This window comes from Ctenopharyngodon idella, chromosome 21, assembly GCF_019924925.1.
Source record: "Ctenopharyngodon idella isolate HZGC_01 chromosome 21, HZGC01, whole genome shotgun sequence".
NCBI classification, from domain to species: domain Eukaryota; kingdom Metazoa; phylum Chordata; class Actinopteri; order Cypriniformes; family Xenocyprididae; genus Ctenopharyngodon; species Ctenopharyngodon idella.
In genome coordinates, this window is record NC_067240.1 from 28005364 (window position 1) to 28019528 (window position 14165).

The window sequence follows — 14165 nt, forward strand, 5'->3', positions numbered from 1 at the left end:
ACTCTGAATGCATTTGAGAATGACTTTGATGACGCTCCCAAAGATCCAGAGAAATTCATCAGCAACCCTCTTGCAGCGTACCAGCTTGTGAGAAAGCTAAGTCAAGTCTGGCCCGCTACACTGGACCTTATAGAGGGAAGACATGCCAAAGGTTTAAGGAGACACTGTAGACATTCAGAATATATCATTCAGAAACTGGACTTTCTCATAACTTTTGATTATAATATGATTAGACTATTAACTTCAATGTTATGCCTGTGCTGTTGTTGAGGCAACTGAGAGGTTTCTGAGAGAGTTTTCTGATAAATATGATGGAAAACTAAACTGAACAGGTCTTAAAGATTGAGGTCATTGTCAGTAACATTTCTAATTTCTCACAGATGCTTTGGAAAACCTGAGATCTACAGCTCAGACGCTCCCCAGTGCAGAAGATGTAGAAGGTGTAGTGATGGCTTTGGTTAGACTGCAAGAAATGTACAGATTAGATCCGAGGAACATCACATTGTTTTCTGGTGCGTTTCATGGAGGTTTTAGTTGTTCTTTATCACTCTTCTTGATTGATAAGGTTTGCTTAGTGATTTGAACAACCCCCTAACCATGAGTATTAGTGTAACACTATAAAGCAAAACTCAACTGCATGATTTTTTTTAAATTTCATCACAAAATGTAACTTTTTTATCACCCAGAGTTGGATATATAAGTATGTCATACTTTATCTGCATACATATACTGTGTAGAGCTCTGTATCCCAACTGTTTGATTGCTTCTATCAATGCAAAATGTAAACTATATTTTCCCCCAGCACTAATCTACTAAATGTGACCATAAGGCCTGACATTAACATTTTAACAATATAAACATTAACATTATGATTTTCACTAAAGGGGAGACACTACAGGCAAAAACGCTGTTTTTTCAGGCACCTGTCAATTTTGAGATTTTGCACTTTTTGGCTTTTCATAAAGTGTTTTTTCAGACTGGTGGAAAGAAAACATCCAAAATACATTTTTAAGTTTATATCTTACAGCACTTTATCTATTTGTATCTATAGATTTCAATTACAGTAAATATCTTTAAAGGCCGTTTTCTCAAAATGAGTTTTTTCTCCTGCTCTGAGTCAGAAATCTCCACTTCAGCAGAACTTATATACACCAAACTTTACAGTTTTATTCCTATCTATATTCTGAAGGCTTTTACAGAGGGATTTGTTGATATATCATTCCTATCCTGAGCTATAGGTCCTTTTACTCAAAAAAACATGGCGAAAATAGATTTTTTAAGGCTATTGTCAGTATTCTCTAATTTACTAAAGCACAAAATAAGATATCCAGAATCCCCTCTGTAAAAGCCCTTTCATCTAATATGTCAACAAATAGAACCAAGAATTTTAAACCTGGACCTTTCCAATTTCCAGATTTTGTTTTTGGAAATGTATGCAAATGAGCGTATATTTAAGTATATACGGCCTCATTTGCATATTAAAACATACATTTACACAAAACTTGTAATACATTTTTTTCTTATGTTTATGCAAGTAATAAACTGGAGAAGTTTCACAGTGATATCTTCTAATTTAAAAAAAAATCCTTATTCACCTGTAGTGTCTCGCCTAAAGCTGCTTTTAAACAATGTGTATTGTGAAATAGCGCTCTACAAATAAATTTGACTTGTCGATGATAAAACAGGTGAAAAATCCCATAGAATTACATTAGACAGAGTCATATGTAGAGTTCAGAAAAGAGATTTGGGGTGGGTACTTTCATCTGGGAATAGTAACAAACCACCGAGCAATGCCTTGTCAACCACACACAAGGCCAAGCAGCACTCTACATGAAAAGTCTTGAGGGTCTGAGGGTTTTATTGACGTCAACTTGATGTGTGGCTTTTCAGAAACGAACCACAACTTAAGACTGGATCCAGATGAAACTTTCCATATCGCCGTGATCTCTTATCTCAATCAACGCTTTCAGTATGCCCTCCTCTGGATGGAAGAAACCTTCAGGAAACTCAATAAGGGAGAGGAAGCCGTTGTTACTAAAGAGGAGGTTCTTTACCAGCTTGCTTCATTTTCCCATCAGATTCAGCTGTCATCTGGACAGGGTAAGAGAGTTTACAAGAACCGCAATTAATTCAGAGATTTTTCCAGTATATTCACCTCCCATGTATTCGTCTACCTCTTACCTAAGAAAAGATATGAGGAAATAAAACAAACACTTTCTTTGAAAAACTAAAATCTGAATGTTTATTTTACTGAAATCCTACTGATATGTCAGTTGCATAATAATTTGGAACACTGGGGGGAATATTAAAAAATAATCCCTCATCCAAATGTCTCCTCAAGTTTGAGTTCACAGTATCAATGACAAACTAGCTTATTTAATTACTTTCTTTGTTTTAAAGATTTTCCAGGTTTAAATGGATAAATAATTCCAAGATTTTTAAAATAGTCTTACACATTAGCTCCACACTCTATGTTGACTTCTAAAGCATTATGATTAATGATTCAAACCAAAACAATGCTAATGTTAGCAGTGTGCTTTAACAATAACCAACAAAGGTTAAATGAAGATCACCTGAAACAAAACTAATTCGCACTCATTTATAATGCATATAATTTGCGACTGTTCTTAGACCTCACTGAGGGAGATCTGCTTCAGCCTGCACTTTACAAAAGCCTAATAGAGAACATTAAGACCTGGACTGCAAAATACATCCCTCACTTTGACTTACCTGTTCACTCCATGGACGAAGCATATGAGGCTCTATGCACGGGCAAGAAGGTTATGATGGTGAGTTGTAGCCTAATACACATACACGTATCGGTCCCCAATTCTCTTGATAGAAGTGAGCGCAGTCAGGAGGGCTGTCTTCAAAGAGAGGGCACTGAGCCCGACTGACTCCAAGCGCTCAAATGGAGCTCTCTAGAGAGGCCACCTTGGGAGATGGGAGTGTCAAGAAAGCTCACTTTCTCAGCATCTCTCATCTTTGCAAGGTTAAAGGGTTAAAAAAAATGAAATTTCTGTCATTAAGTACTCACCCTCATGTCATTCCACACCTGTATTCATTCATCTTCGGAACACAAATTAAGATATTTTTGATGAAATCCGAGGGTATCTGATATGAGGGTAACATCAATGATGTTGCTGCCTATGTGTGGATCAGATACCCTCGGATTTCATCAAAAATATCTTAATTTGTTTTCCAAACATGAACAAAGGTCTTACAGGTGTGGAACGACATGAGGGTGAGTAATTAATGACAGAAATTTCATTTTTGGGTGAACTAAACCTTTAAGACACAGATGGCACTCCTGAACCACCAGAGTGGACATCACCTGACCCAGAGTTCGCGCCGTGACCTTCGTGGGCTGTAGGGCAACGTCAGTTGCCCGCGCCCTGATATTCGCCGTGTGTAAGGCAAAGTTGGTTGCCGAGCGCAGCTCCTGCATCAGCCCTGGGTCAGGACTGCCCTCGTGCAGATCTTTAAGTGCCTTGGTCTGATGGATATGGCATGCAGGGCAGAGGCAGCCTGTACAGTGGCACTGTAAGTCTTTGCCTTCATTGACAAGGTCAACCTACAGGCCCTGGACAGGAGCCTCGGACAGTTCATCCAGGTGGCGGCGTTCTGCACCACAATCGCACGCTTGACCTGTGCGGACCTCCGAGTACCCCCTGGCCTCCAGACTTTTTTTTAAGTCTGCCTGCAAACAAAGTTATTTTAATAAGTTTCCAGTGTGATACAACAAGTGCTTTTGAGAACTAAATATTCACTGGAATTACTAAAGTTTGCTAGGTTAGCTACTGGGATAATCTGGGTTTAATAAAACAAATATTACATATCAAAATTAAAGTTTTACACAAAACAAGAATATTGGAAAATGATATTATACTGTATAATCTAAAGAAGATTAGACTGAATGTGTTAATTTGGAGTAATATTGCATTATGGCTTATAGATGCCGCAGAGAGAGAGAAAACTGGTGTGCAGGTACAGAACAGGAAGAAGAAACCCGCTGGTGCTATTCAAAGAGGAAGTGGAGTGGGATCAGCCTACAATACTACGATACCATGACTTTCTTTCTGAAGGAGAGATAGACACCATCAAAACACTGGCCAGGCCAAAGGTGTGCAAATTTAATTTAAAAGGTACATTAAATGCCATTTATGTTTAAGTAGCGCTACATCATGCTAATCAACTCTTTATATAAAATAATTATAACAGGTTACAATTACATATTTTAAACTGCTCTTTTAAAATATTATTTCAGTGTAGACACGTTAACTCTTTCCTGGCAACTGTTTTTTTTTTTTTTTTTTTTTTTTTAAAAAACGCTGCTGGGGAAAAAGTTAATATTTGAGGAAGAATTATTCCCTGAAGCATTCAGTGTGTGTGTTTGTATAGAGAATTAAAAAAAAATTGTAATTGATAATTTTCTGTAACATTTTTTAAATATCAAATAATGTATTATTAGTAATTAACAATATTCATCTAATGCAACACAAAACTCTGTTTATATTTAGCTTTCCAGAGCTAAAGTCATAGATCCAGTCTCTGGAAAAAAAGTTTCTGCTGCATCCCGTGTGTCAAAAAGGTATGAAAACAAAATGAAAACTCATTTACTCACGCTCCTGTCTTTCCAAAACTGTATTATTCTCCTTCCACTGTGGAACATAAAAAAGATATTCAGAGAAATATCTCAATGTTTTTTTAATGAACGTCATTGTTGTTTGGTTCCCAATATTCTTCAAAATATCTTCTTTTGTGTTCTGAAGAAATGTTTACAGGTTTGGAACCACATGTAAATGCTAATTTTTTGTTGTTGTTATTTATTTATTTTAGATGGAGTATCCCTTTAAAAATGCATGTGATTCTCAGATAACCTCACAAATATAGCGAAACCAGTGATAGTCATTGAACTTTTTTTTTCTTCTTTACACTTTCACCTATTCAGGGAACCAGGGTTACATGCGTAACTGAGAACTTCCCTTTTGTAGGTAACTCTATGCTGCATTATAAGCTGACACTATATAACAAACATGCCATATTGCAAAATTCTTGTCCAACAAAACTGTTAAAAGATAAGCTTGCAAGTTTTTGAGCAAATGAAATAAATTAACCCAAAAGGACCTAAGCCTTGGGTTGAATCCATATCCGATAAAATCTGATAAATGTTTGCAGTGAAGCCCAGCCTGCCACAGGACAAATATCTTGTAAAGGTGAGCCCATGGCTAGTGCCTTAGAAGAGGCCACACTCCTAGTGGAGTGGGCCTTAAAGGATTAGTCCACTTTCAAATAAAAATTTGAAATGGTCATCCAAGATGTCCATGTCCTTCTTTCTTCAGTCGAAAAGAAATTAAGGTTTTTGATGAAAACATTCCAGGATTATTCTCCTTATAGTGGACTTCAGTGGCCTCCAAATGGTTGAAGGTCAAAATTACAGTTTCAGTGCAGCTTCAAATGGCTTTAAATGATCCCAGACGAGGAATAAGGGTCTTATCTAGAGAAACGATCAGTCATTTTCTAAAAAAAAAATCAAAATGTATATGCTTTATAGGCACAAATGATCGCATCACAAGTGCTTCCACCAGAACGCGATTCTGTATTCTTCAAAAAGCTTACGCTGAATGTCCTACGCCTTCCCTATTCAACTTATGGAACGAATGCAGCGCCACTTCCGTTTTTTCCATAAGTTGAATAGGGAAGGCTTAGGACATTTAGCGTAAGCTTTTTGAAGAATACGGAATCGCGTTCTGGTGGAAGCACTTGTGATATGATCATTTGTGCCTATAAAGCATATACATTTTGATTTTTTTTTTAGAAAATGACCGATCGTTTCGCTAGATAAGACCCTTATTCCTCGTCTGGTATCGTTTAAAGCCCTTTGAAGCTGCACTGAAACTGTAATTTTGACCTTCAACCATTTGGAGACCATTGAAGTCCACTATAAGGAGAATAATCCTGGAATGTTTTCATTAAAAACCTTAATTTCTTTTCGACTGAAGAAAGAAGGACATGGACATCTTGGATGACATGGGGGTGAGTAAATTATCAGGAAATTTCTATTTGAAAGTGAACTATTCCTTTAACTCGTAGGGACGAAGGAAACTCTCAAGCCCCATATGCTAGAGTAATCGCATCCCTGATCCAATGCGACATGCGTTTGCTTTGTTGCTGTAGAAACCTTGCTGCAACCACCACAGGACACCAGTAATTGAGTAAATTTACGCCACTGAGCTGAGCAGTCCACGTAAATCTTAAGGGACAGAACTTGGCACAATAAGCCTTTCTTGCTCCGGTGACTGGAATGGCAGAGGGAAGAAGACACGGTTACACTTTATTTTAAGATGTCCTTGTTACAGTGTAACTATACATTTAAATACTGAGTAATATTAATTAACAACATGTACTTACTATAGGATTAGGGTTTGGTTTAAGGTTAGTTGCATGTAATTATGCATAATTTACTGTTATTGCTATAGTAAGTACATGCAATGTGTAACAAAGACAATGTAAAATAAAGCGTTATCAAAGACTTGAAGCATGACTGACTGAGCAGTACAAGATGGCACCTTCAGAACGCAATCTGGCCTAGGGTGCAATAATACTTTGACCGGATCAGGGGAAAATTCTAAGCAGGATGAAGCAACTGAAAGGGCCTGCAAATCTCATTCTCTTTTAAGGTACATTAAGGCTTGTAAAAGAATCACCTTAAGGATCAAAAGTTTCTCAGAGACAGAGTTCAAATAGAACACCTGATAACCTATCCAGGACTATAGAAAGATCCTAGGAAGGAACTATTGATATGCAGATAGTCCTCAGCTGTCTGTCTCCACATAAAAAGCCAGATATTATGGAATGTCTCACTAATGAAATGCCATAAAACGGCACATGCATCGCAGGGGCAATCCCTGCCAAAATCAGCTCTTGGAGGATCTCCAGTACTGAACCAACCATGCAGTAGACTGGATTCAAATGCTGCTGTTCACACCACTATGCAAAAAGCTGCCACTTAGAATGTACAGTTTCCCTGTGGAGGGAGTTCTAGCATTCAAGATGGTCTCGACAACATCAGTCAAGAGACCATAATCTAGCCCTCAGGGACAAAACCCATATCTTACGACAAGGGCACCATATTGAACCTTGTACATGAGACAGAAGGTCGCTCCTGTTTGGAATCTCCTAAGGAGAGCCTCCCAGGAGAGCTACTAGGTCCAAGAACCATATTCAGGCTTGCCAAACAGAGTTACAAACAAGGGATGCACTCTGTCTTGCCATACTCTTGCCAGAACCAGAAGCACTGCTATTGGAGAAAGCATACAGATGTGCCCTCAGCCTGTGCCATTTTTCTATATTGCCTCAGCCCCTACCTTGACAGGAAGTCTGCTCTCACATTCAGACATCCCAGGATATAGACTGCTCTCAGTGAGAGTAGCCTACCCTGAGCTTAAAGCAAGGTATGTTGCGCCAATCTGAACAGTGGCTGCGAACTCAACCTGCCTTGGTGATTTATATATGACACTACTGACGTGTTGTATATTCAGCCCCTCAGGTCTGGAAGAAAGTACAAACCCTATTCCAAAAAAGTTGGGACACTGTACAAATTGTGAATAAAAAAAGGAATGCAATGATGTGGAAGTTTCAAATTTCAATATTTTATTCAGAATACAACATAGATGACATATCAAATGTTTAAACTGAGAAAATGTATCATTTTAAGGGAAAAATAAGTTGATTTTAAATTTCATGGCATCAACACATCTCAAAAAAGTTGGGACAAGGCCATGTTTACCACTGTGTGGCATCCCCTCTTCTTTTTATAACAGTCTCCAAACGTCTGGGGACTGAGGAGACAAGTTGCTCAAGTTTAGGAATAGGAATGTTGTCCCATTCTTGTCTAATACAGGCTTCTAGTTGCTCAACTGTCTTAGGTCTTCTTTGTCGCATCTTCCTCTTTATGATGCGCCAAATGTTTTCTATGGGTGAAAGATCTGGACTGCAGGCTGGCCATTTCAGTACCCGGATCCTTCTTCTACGCAGCCATGATGTTGTAATTGATGCAGTATGTGGTCTGGCATTGTCATGTTGGAAAATGCAAGGTCTTCCCTGAAAGAGACGACGTCTGGATGGGAGCATATGTTGTTCTAGAACTTGGATATACCTTTCAGCATTGATGGTGCCTTTCCAGATGTGTAAGCTGCCCATGCCACACGCACTCATGCAACCCCATACCATCAGAGATGCAGGCTTCTGAACTGAGCGCTGATAACAACTTGGGTTGTCCTTGTCCTCTTTAGTCCGGATGACATGGCGTCCCAGTTTTCCAAAAAGAACTTCAAATTTTGATTCGTCTGACCACAGAAGAGTTTTCCACTTTGCCACAGTCCATTTTAAATGAGCCTTGGCCCAGAGAAAACGCCTGCGCTTCTGGATCATGTTTAGATATGGCTTCTTTTTTGACCTATAGAGTTTTAGTCGGCAACGGTGAATGGCACGGTGGATTGTGTTCACCGACAATGTTTTCTGGAAGTATTCCTGAGCCCATGTTGTGATTTCCATTACAGTAGCATTCCTGTATGTGATGCAGTGCCGTCTAAGGGCCCGAAGATCACGGCATCCAGTATGGTTTTCTGGCCTTGACCCTTACGCACAGAGATTGTTCCAGATTCTCTGAATCTTTGGATGATATTATGCACTGTAGATGATGATAACTTCAAACTCTTTGCAATTTTTCTCTGAGAAACTCCTTTCTGATATTGCTCCACTATTTTTCGGAATTGGTGATCCTCTGCCCATCTTGACTTCTGAGAGACACTGCCACTCTGAGAGGCTCTTTTTATACCCAATCATGTTGCCAATTGACCTAATAAGTTGCAAATTGGTCCTTCAGCTGTTCCTTATATGTACATTTAACTTTTCCGGCCTCTTATTGCTACCTGTCCCAACTTTTTTGGAATGTGTAGCTCTCATGAAATCCAAAATGAGCCAATATTTGGCATGACATTTCAAAATGTCTCACTTTCAACATTTGATATGTTATCTATATTCTATTGTGAATAAAATATAAGTTTATGAGATTTGTAAATTATTGCATTCCTTTTTTATTCACAATTTGTACAGTGTCCCAACTTTTTTGGAATCGGGTTTGTACTTCAATGCCAGAAGCACTGCCATCATCTACAAGCAATTTATGTGCCAAGTGAGATGACGGCTTTCCCAGAGTCCGGCCTTCCAGGACCACATCCCAGCCCGTAAAGAAGGCTTCAGTCTAAATAATTTTCATGCGACCCATAAGCCTTTAAAACAGACTGACCTAGGCACCTTAAGTGAGCTAGAACAACATCTTGATATTAAACTGCTAAAGCCTCAGTCTGAGCTAGGATTAGGCCAGTCATCGAGGTAATTCAGTATATGGGTGCCCTGGAGTCACAGTGGAGCCAGGGCTGCACCCATGCAGGGTTTCCCGAACAGTGGGGGGGCACACCGTTAAAGTGCAACGAATACCTCTAGAACTGGACTTTGTGTTTACCTTTTTCCGGATCCACGATGACACATTTGGCAGAAGTTGCCACACTGCCAAATGTTCTGAAAAAGGTATCAAGTGTCTGTACTTGTCTACCCAATTGACTTGGGGCAGAGCCTGAAATAAGGTGGGGGAATTGTTCCGTTCGGCGGCCTGATATGTCACTGCAGGGAACAGCCAAACTTCTGGACCAAGGGACTTTCTGAAAAGGCAGTGCCAGTATTCTCTAGGGGCAAACTGTTCCAATAACCTCATATGTCCTGAAACCTTCCAAATTATGGGAGGGTACCATGTTTCGGCAGCCGTGATGTGCGGAAAATGGCTGAACGACCTGCTGGAAACTGCCACTTGCTGAATCCCAGATTGTGGCAGGTTTAGCCAGACAGCCCCTTGAGGGTATCAAGGAAGAATGGGCACACAAGGTTGTGATGTGACACCTTTTCCCCCACATTTTGCCCATTTAACCCCTTAGCATTCCTGTAAAATTTGCCTAAAACGCCTAAAAAAGGCATACCCAAAGCATACCCTGCATGCTGTTCTTGAACCATTTGAAGTTTATATCCCCTTAGCATTCCACTGTACCACCCGTGGTACAAATACCATTCAAAAAGAGACCTTAGCAATGCTAAGTATGCATGGTTTTGGTCTCTTTTGAAAGGTATGTGTGGAACGCTAACAGGTTAATATGCAGTAAATAATAGTCAATGGCATGACAAATAATTGCACATTTGTATAATATGCAGCTTAGCTGTGTACAGTGAGTTATGTTATTAGTGTCAAGGTTGAGGTCTCATGTGCAGTGTGTGTACTAGTATGAGCTTGTAATTAAAAAACAAAACAAAACACGAACAGAAAACTACTCCGTAAGGGAATATTTATAGTCCAGGGCAGTTTGCAGTTGAGAAGACACAGGACATTTAGTTCTCAATGTGACCGTCCTCTTTATGCCTCTCAGTGCATGGCTCTCTGAAGATGAAGATCCTGTGATCACACAGATCAACCAAAGAATCGCTGATGTCACTGGTCTAGAATTGGGGACAGCAGAGGAGCTCCAGGTATTCACAGTCCTGAACGAATCACAATAGGGGCTTTCGCACTGCTCAGCTAGTGACATTGGACATCAACCACACGGCAAATGCTAATACTTTTTCATATACTGTCTTCTTTCTTTGTATAACAGTTCTGTCTAATAACATATTAGACAGGATGTTAAACAAATCATAAACTAATGAAGATGGAGAATGTGAGCGATGTGTACTCAGGCTCTGGCATTCTCAGCACCGTTAGAATAAAGGTCCGACCGCGCCGTCAAAATAAAGGTCACAACAACAAGCGTAGCTTACGTCACTACTTGCGGTGCAAATGCAACCAGGAAAACGACCCTAGGGGAACTATTAGTTCTCGGGGAACCATCCTGGCGGCTAGTTCCTAGAACTACCCGCTGCGAAAGCCCCTAATGCTAGGTTGAATTTCAATCATAAACTAGTTTAACGGATTGATCTGTATAGCATGATAATTTTAAATAGTTAACTTTTAGACTTTCAGTCCATGAATATTACAGAACTGGATCAGGGCCTCAAGATGTAACTTTGGGATTTATTAGCTATGTGCATTACCAAAACTTATGTAACACAAACAGAAGTGATAATAATAGTCATGCGAAGTCACTTTTATTTATATAGCACTTTATACAGTACAGATTGTTTCTGTTCATGTAATTGCTGATCATGTAATTAATTGTTCTTAATTACTGTAATATGATTTTCTTTAATAGCATTGTCAGATTTCTTGTAGGTCTATGTATGTAGAGTTCTGAATCAACATGTAGGTCACATTTCCCATTTTTGGGAAAGTGTCTGACAAGAAAACGTACAGTACACCCTGTTTGGTTCCTTCAACATTCAAACAGAGGCCAGAATTGACTGTTCATATGAGAATTGAGTCTATCTCTTATGGTTAACTAAAATTTCACTTTTTTTGACAGATTGCAAATTATGGAATTGGAGGCCAGTATGAGCCACATTATGACTCAAAGGTAGAATATTATATGAAGGTGTTAACATTTTTAAATACAGTGGTGGTCAGAATTATTGGCACCCTTGGTAAATATGATCAAAGATGACTGTAAAAATAAATCTGCATTGTTTATCCTTTTGATCTTTAATTCATAAAATTAGCAAAATTCTAACCTTTCATTGAAGGAAAAGAATTGAAAGTGGGGGGAAATCACATTATGAAATAAATGTTTTTCTCCAAAACACGTTGGCCACAATTATTGGCACCCCTAGAATTTTTTATGAGTAAAATATCTCTGAAGTATTCCCAGACAGCAACATAATGTGCCCCAGATCCGGCCCACATCTGATACATGTGGATTACACACAAACCAGATGTGGGCCGACATTATGTTGCTGTCAGGGTATTCTCATTCATATTTACATTTTTTTTTTTTTTTTTTTTTGCACACCAGGGTGTTCATGTACATGAAATTGTCCAGCCATGTCTTCCATGAGGAAATACAAAGGCCAAATTCCCTTAATCATTCATCACAATGAGTAAAACCAAAGAATATAGTTCTGATGTGCAGCAAAAGATTGTTGAGCTTCACAAAATAGAAAGTGGCTGTAAGAAAATAGCTAAAGCATTGAATATCCCCATTTCCACAATCAGGGCAATAATTAAGAATCCAATCCACTAAAGATGTTACAAATCTGCCTGGAAGAGGATGTGTGTCTAAATTGTCCTAATGCACGGTGAGGAGGAGAGTTTGAGTGGAAAAAGACTCTCCAAGGATCACAGCTGGAGAATTGCAGAGATTAGTTGAGTCTTGAGTCTCAGAAAGCCTAAAAAAAATTATAAAACAGCACCTACATCCCCACAAGTTGTTCGGAAGGGTTTCAAGAAAAATCCTCTGCTTTCATCCAGAAACAATCTCCAGCATATTCAGTTGTCAGACACGACTGGAACTTCAAACGGGACCGGCTTCTATGGTCAGATGAAACTAAAAAAAAGAGCTTTTTGGCAGCAAACCCACCAGATGGCTTTAGTGCAAACAGGGATAAAAAGTACCCCATGCCCACGGTTAAATATACTGCTGGATCTTTAATGTTGTGGGCCTGTTTTTCTGCTGGAGGTCCTGGACATCTTGTTCAGATACATGGTATCATGGATTCTATCAAATACCAACAGATAAAAAATCAAAACCTGACCGCTTCTGCTAGATATCCAATAATGGGCCGTGGTTGGATCTTCCATCGGGACAATGATCCAAAACAAACATCAAAACCAACACAAAAATGTGTCAATGAGCACAAAATGAAGCTTCTGCCATGGCTGTCCCAGTCCCCTGACCTGAACCCTAAAGAAAATGAGTGGAGTGAACTGAAGAGGAGAAGCACCAACATGGAGCTGGGAATCTGAAGGATCTGGAGAGATTCTGTATGAAGGAATGATCTCTGATCTCTTGTCAGGTGTTCTCCAAACTCATCAGGCATTATAGAAGAAGACTCAGAGCAAAAGGAGGTTGCAAAAAGTATTGAATAAAAGGGTGCCAATAATTGTAGCAACGTGTTTTGGAGAAAAACATTTATTTCATAATGTGAATTTTCCCCCACTTTCAATTCTTTTCCTTCAATGAAAGTTTAGATTTTTGCTAATTTTATGAATTAAAGATCAAAAGGATAAACAATGCAGATTTATTTTTACAGTCATCTTTGATCAAATTTACCAAGGGTGCCAATAATTCTGACCACCACTGTATGTGTTATTGTTATTCCTCTGGGCCTGTTTGAAGATATGTACCTGTAATAGAGAAGAAACATACTCTGTGTTTTATTTCATTTCTTTGTTCCAAAATCTCTCCACAGTTGACAAATGACTCAGACTTTCAACTCAGAGGAGGCCGGATTTCTACTGTCCTAATATATGTGAGGGTGTAATCTATGGAGTATAATATAACCAATTATTTAATTTATTTTAAATAATTCCCACTTTCCAGATTATTGACAGTTAACGACTTTATTGTAGATGAGTGATGTGGACATTGGTGGGGCAACAGTGTTCCCTGTCATTGGTGCAGCTCTTCAGCCAAAGAGGGTTAGTTGAAGCACCTTTATTTACCACAATGAGAAATTGTATTGTCGAAATAACTTACTTACTTAAAATTATGCTCACATGTTTATGATTCTATTCCATAAGGGTACAGCAGTGTTGTGGTTTAACCTGCTAAGAAATGGAAATGAAGATGCCAGAACTTTACATGCAGCGTGTCCTGTGTTTGTAGGCAATAAATGGGGTAAGTGTTCTGTGAGGCTTGTATTATATTAGTGAAAAAGAGTTTCTCTTATGGTGAAAATTAAGAAAACATGACCAGGTCACATTTCATCCCCAAATCAAAGGAATAATATAAATGTGACTCACGTGCAGTGTGCACTAGACATTCTTACACAATTTAAAACTTCTTCCTTTGAATTCCTCATTCTAGTTGCCAATAAGTGGATTCGTACTCATGGGCAAGAGTTCAGAAGAAAGTGCTCTACGATCAAATCTGATTAAAAGACCCAAAGAAGACTGCACAGAAGAGACAAAGTGACGCCATTAAGAGACAATGTGACGTCATGGCAAAATGTACACATATTTTATTTTT

At 38.9% G+C, this 14165-nt stretch overlaps 1 long non-coding RNA gene across 1 annotated transcript; it reads left to right on the forward strand.

The window, feature by feature from the left end:
• Positions 1 to 1904: 1904 nt before the first annotated feature.
• On the forward strand, positions 1905 to 4844 carry LOC127503319 (uncharacterized). Its single transcript, XR_007927069.1, has 3 exons — positions 1905 to 2100; positions 2632 to 2789; positions 3956 to 4844. It is a non-coding gene; the product is annotated as an uncharacterized LOC127503319 (long non-coding RNA).
• The last annotated feature ends 9321 nt before the right edge of the window (positions 4845 to 14165 follow it).